Genomic DNA, 6188 nt, shown 5'->3' on the forward strand with positions numbered 1-6188 from the left:
TGAGCAGAAAAGAGTCTGCTTCTAGCTGTGGTCGCAATGTTTTCATAGGATGTTCAGCCGAGTTGGAAAACTCAGTCCTCAGCCCTGAGATAAAGCAAAGCATGAGGTACAGAAGTGACCAGTAAAAATTCCTGATGGAATCCTAAAATACACACAACTAGGGCAGCAGCCTACAGGACTCCTTTTAAAACTTGGCATTTCTTAAATAATAAAGTAGAATTTATTTAGAACATAACTCTGAAGGAAAACTTCAGTTCTGCTTCACTTCAAAGATTTTTCTCTGAGGAAAACATATCACTGGTTTTTAGATGTGAATGAAATGCGACTTTTAGACCCAATTCCTTTTCTTATAAAGTCAAACTGTTCTCCTTCAATCCTTTTCACCACTGCATTACACACAAGATTTGCTGGCATGCCCCTTGACTCTTTATGCTTAGGAAAACAAAAAATAGAGAAGGAAAGAAAAACTATCTGTAGATGATGTTTTGAGTCCTAGCAGCTTGGGTATATGAAAAAAAAAAAAAAAAACCGAAGAAAAACTCCTCTAATAGGCCTGCTAAAGCTTGAAGTTTCATAGGTAAATGCAGGAATGAAAATGCCTTCTTGCAAACAGTCCTGGCTTTTCCCCATTCAACTATCCGTCCCCATCCTTCTGTAATTTCCCCGAGGCCTAAACCCAGAGCACAATTAATTCCGGACCCTCTTTTAAACCTAATCTGTTACTAGCAACCTGCCCAGAGGTGGGTCTTTCCTTTCTAAATTATAAATCTTAACTTGCATCAAAAGAAGACACCGTGTCCTGGAGTCACTGACCATGTGATGCTGCAGCGCACATCTCCACTGGAAAGTCGGCCAAAGAAAAGCTACAACATGTACCAGTTCGGAGAATGGGGGAGGGGGGTCTGCATTGGAAATAGCACATCCCCCACCCCACCAAGCCGCAAGGGTGACCCTCCCTTTAGAGTGGCCACTTGGAACTAGTAAAAAAGAAACTTTCATCTTTGCAAAGATGTCATTTTGCATTTTATATATATATATATATATATATATATTTTTTTTTTTTTTTTTTTTTTTTTTTTGAGTAAGCAGTGGGTTGTGGTCTGTGCCGCCTGGGAGCGCTTGCATCTTGCGCTTCCACACCGGCTTCCCTTCTGTTCCCTGCACGGTTTCAGGGTCCGTGTCCTCGAGCCCCGGCGGCCTCTCCATTCGCGGTCTCAGATCTTGCCGCCGCCCTGGCCTCCGGGCGCCCGCCTCGCCATAAGTTCCCTCCCCAGCGCGGTAAGGCCCAGCCGCGCAGCGCTGGTTCCTTGGAATAGGCCGGCTCCACTCTTATCCGCCTTCCAGAAGCGTCACCCCAGCGAAAGGACAGGCTAGAGTCCGGACGATCAGAACCCCGCAGAGCCTCCGGCCCTCCTCACTCGGCCTCCTCCCGCGGCCCTCCTCACTCTGCATCACCCAGATCACCCGCTCCCGGGGAGGATTCGAGAGGACTGGAAAACTCTGCACAACTGCTCCGGCAGTATCCCCCGCAGACAGTGGTCGGCAGCGGCCCTGAGTGCAATCACATGGCTGCTTCACCGACTGAATTCAGGGAGATGCAACTTTCTGGGCACTTGGCAATGCAATACCCTGTGTGTCGCTCTACATTAAAGGACTGGGGGACACTTGACATCTTCAAGAAACCGCAGTGGCTGGGTGCTTCACATAACCAAACTTCTAACTTGCTTCAGAGGCTCTTAACCCGGTTCCAAATGTGTTCCTTCATCAGCTGCCCTAAACCGATGAGGTGTGTGAGTGGTGAAGGGGCAGACCTATCTCATGGGCTTTCTGTGTGACAGTCCTCAGTGGAGTTCCGAACTTCAACCACGAAGCTTTATATAATAAATGGAGAGCGTGAAAAATCACCATTCTGCCTTTCCCCTTGCAGATCTCTGCAGTGAACCCTGGAATGCACACACAAGCAGGATTCTGTGAATGAGTTAAGTCCTTAAAATGTTAAAAAAAAAAAAAAAAGAAGAAGAAGAAGCACCATTGCTAAAATCAACATTTGAAATGATGTTTGAACTGTATAAAATGACCTTCTAATCAAAGGTGAAATGAGACAGTAATTCTAAACTAATAATGCATCCTTTGTGAACAGCAGACTACTTTATCGGTTTCCCTAATCCAGCTGGTTTATTTTTCAGTGTCCTGAATTTGGGATTTTTTTTTTCTTGATGCATTTAAAGATTTAAAACAAGTTAAAAGCCTGATTAGTGGCAACCTGATCAGTTTCTGATCAGTTACTGCCAAGGCAGGAAGAAGGCATTCTAGGAGACAGGGTGCTTTGAACAGCATGGCGGATTAGGCCTTCAGTGAGAAATTATTCCCTTCAACGCAGGGAGCTCTTGCTGAAGAGAAATAAAGCTTTCCTCCAGAGAAAGTATCTTTACTTATACCTGTCCATATGTTTATAAACTGAATGATCTTCCTAATATGCTGTTTCAAAAATCCAGAAGGAGCCTGTGTAAGGATTTCTAAGGTGCTTCCATCACATCACTGAAAAGTGACATTTCTCCCACCTGTATTACTTACTAGCAGATTAGCGGCTTCTTCAAGATGCTAGTCTTGGAACAACCATTTAGGTAAAATTTTCTATTAAATAGTTACACCTTCCTGTAGCATTCAAATTCAGTTCCTGAAGAAAATGGCTGCTCTAGGAAAACTTATTTTTAAAAAATCAAAAAACACAAACTAATACCGATTTTAACTTTAAAGCAATTCTGGAAGTGAGGAACAGCATGAGTTTCCATGAGCAAAATTTAGGGAATTTGAAACATGTCAGTGGGTTTCATATAATCATGCATTATAGAAAATCTCTTATAGGTTTGTAATATGGTTGACGCTTCCTGGCACTCAAGATATCTTTCTGAACTTAAAATCAATTAGATATGCATAACCTCTGTAACACACCAAGATTTTCCAAAATTCCTATGGCTTCCTCTCCCTTCCCTGTCTGTAATGTCTTTCTTTCCTGTAAGCTCAACTTCGTAAGTTCTTAATGAAATCTTCATGAATTTTTAACTATAACATTTTTAAATGTGCAATTATTTTACATTTACATGTGATCATATTCCCCCATAATTAGGAAAACCAAAAGCCTTAACTGCAAATAAGAAAGCTCCTCCCTGTTCAAGTCACCAAAAATGGTCTTTGGTAACCTAGAGGTCCCCAAATCTGCTACCTATTTTTTTCAGATCTATCTTTCCCAGTTTCTGAAGCTCCTAATCTCAGATAAGCAGTATCCATGATAGGCCTACGCAAATAGAATTACTTGAAAAGGGAGTGGAATTACTCTAAGGGAAAATAAATGCCTGTCTATGGATTAAGTGAGTTTGGTTTTAGTAGATTAACTACATCTCAACTTTTTAAAAAGCCATATATTTAACTTCAACTATTGAAAATCTTATTTGACATGAAGTCATCATTGCTACTAGCATTAAAATCACAAATGACGTTTTGTATGCCGGTTTTCCTTTTCTGCTATGTGTACTTAAAAGCAAAAATGGTCTTTAAAAGGAAAGACCATCAGCTAATCTAACTTTCTCAGATGTTTATGAGAAACATCTGAAGGATAAAGGTCTCTATTTAATACTTGTTAGTTACTGTTTCTGAGTTTTGCAAAAACTTTGAAACATCAGGCCAGTGTACTTTGGTTTAGGTTTGAAGGAAGTGCCCTGCATAGCAGGTGCTATTAAGGAATGAGCTGACACTCCCATTTTCTGTGAGTTTGCTGGAGACAGACAAGCTTCAGACAGAAAAGGAGATCTATAAGTCAGTTATCAGTCTATAGATCAGCTAAGCTCATGAAAACTGTTATTTCCCTTAAACCTACATATGTCACAAAAAAACAGCACGGCTGATCAAAGATGCCCCTTGTCTCACTTCTCTAAAGTTTATAGGAATTAAAAGTCTTCCAACAGTTTCAGAAGGAAAAAAAATGCTAAATTTAAAAATCACTCTAAGAGAACTTCTATAACTTTTGGTGCCCAGAATTAAGTGTGCCTTGACAATCAAGCTTAAGGGGATAGAGTCCAGGTTCTATGAATAAGAATTTACCTTTAAACCATCACAAATATGGGGCTAATACCTGCTAGGTGTTAAAATCAGCTTGGAGATACCCCAAAGGTACTAATTTTTTCGGTCTGGTACTGTTCACTGTACTTTAGCCTCCTGATTTTTAAAGTACAGATTCTTGAATCTTAATTGCAATGTAAAAAGCACAGTTTTCAAAATTTAAGGATTTTAAAATCAGTTTACTCAGTAATAATTTCTGAATTATTCCTGATCAGCTCAGCCTATAAACTACAGAATTCTTCAGCTGTCTTATTTTTCACCTCCTGCCCACCAATCATATACAGAACTGCCAATGAAAACTATACCAAACGATGCCAAACGATGCACCCTCCCAATGAAACGCCCTGGTGTGGAATTTCATTGGAACCTCACATTTCAAACAGCAGATGTTGTCCTGAAGTGGCATGGCCTGGTCCATGCTCCATTCAGGGTTCCATACATCTTAGTTCATTTAGGCTTCATTCAAAAAAAGTCTCTTGAGACTGAATTATTCTTTTTCAAAATACCACAAGATGAAATCAAGAATATGGTTTCACTGCCTCATTCCTTCATTACAGCAATTTGAGAGTTAGTTTTCATCTGAATTGTGAGTTTTCAGTCTCTTTTTGTAAAAACCCATGTAACATACAATTCTGGAGTATTTTTAGGTATTTTACACCATCTCCCCCAAAAGTCCAGGGAGCTAAAGCTGCAAATTTCCACAAGAAAATTAACAAATAGGATGTCACACTGGGTTCTGAAGGTACTTCCAGAGACAGATTTAAATAAAACGACACTTAGCTCCTATTATTTAATTTCATTCTACAGCATAAAAATCACCCAAATACACAATCAGATGTTTAAAATATACTCCTGTGTCACACACACACACACACATATCACCTCACCTCCCTTCCAAAAAAAAGGTAAAAGCCCACTAGCTGTTTGAGGCCAGCAATCAATCCAATTTACTGCAGGTACAATTTATATGTACACTGCATGCCACAACAAAACCACAGTGTGATGCCAACAGGGCCCTTAAGAAAGTTTTCCCCTAAATCTCTGTAAAGAAGCTTTAAAAGAAAGCAAGGATTACAGTCAGCTAGAAGGTAGGGAGGGGACTTACCTCAAACCCAGCCAAGCGGAAATCAGAGCAGTAATTCTACAAGTCGACAGAGTACACTTTCAAAGCTATAATGGTGTGAAGAAGTGCTGGGCACCATGGCCTGAAGGCAGCGCTAATACACTGATGACTGATGGCGGGGCCGGGCAGACAATGAATTTGGGGCTTGAAAACTAACAGAAACCATGCAGCACTTTGACAAATGGGCTTTCACAATTTCATTCATTGAATAACCTTTAAGCACAAAATTGGCTCGAGTTCTCCTGGGAATTATGTGACAGGTCGTTGGACGATGATGTAAGTATTTTCTTTTTTAATTATGACTTGTATGCAAAATGCAAAAGCACCCTAACATGAGGACACAACCTTAAATGCTGCAGATGCATGTGTGGAGCTCCACACAATATTGCCTTTCAGGAGGGGGGCTGGAATGTCCCAATGCCACCTTATTAACTAGGTAATGGCCTGTTCATTCAGTTTCTTTAGAGAGCCATAGATTTTCTGGGACGTTTTGTCGGATTGAAATATACACACATGGAACAAAAAACACTTTCACATTAAAAAAAAAAAAACAAAAAACAACCTGAAAGTGGTCATGAGTAGCTAAGTGTGGCACTAAAATATAGTGCATTAGAATTACAAGTAGAAAAAGTCTAATTTTAAGGTGTGAGGCAAAGGAAAAGTGCCTTGAAACAATTGAGACACCACATAAAGTTTGCAGTCGAATACACTTGCCAACACAGTTAACATTCAATTTCTTTCCAACGGCTCCCCTCCCTCTCTTTCCCTGTAAAACTAGCCCTTCGATGGAAAAATCATAATTTTGGCAATTTCGAAAGAGAGCATGAAATACCCAGTGTCTCTAAATTAACAAGTACCACTTACTCCAGGCAGCATTACCTTTAACAGCTTCTAAAAACTTAAGAAAAGGATCTTAAAACAGGAAGCTTAGTGAGCTCATAAAACTGTT

At 40.2% G+C, this 6188-nt stretch overlaps 1 protein-coding gene across 5 annotated transcripts in view; it reads right to left on the reverse strand.

Moving 5' to 3' along the window:
• GLI3 (GLI family zinc finger 3) overlaps positions 1-6188 on the reverse strand; it is a 318882-nt gene that overhangs the window by 308070 nt on the left and 4624 nt on the right. The window lies entirely within an intron of this gene.

This window comes from Bos grunniens, chromosome 4, assembly GCF_055505025.1.
Source record: "Bos grunniens cultivar Pamir isolate PY7600 chromosome 4, Bosgru_T2T1.0, whole genome shotgun sequence".
Classification (NCBI taxonomy): domain Eukaryota; kingdom Metazoa; phylum Chordata; class Mammalia; order Artiodactyla; family Bovidae; genus Bos; species Bos grunniens.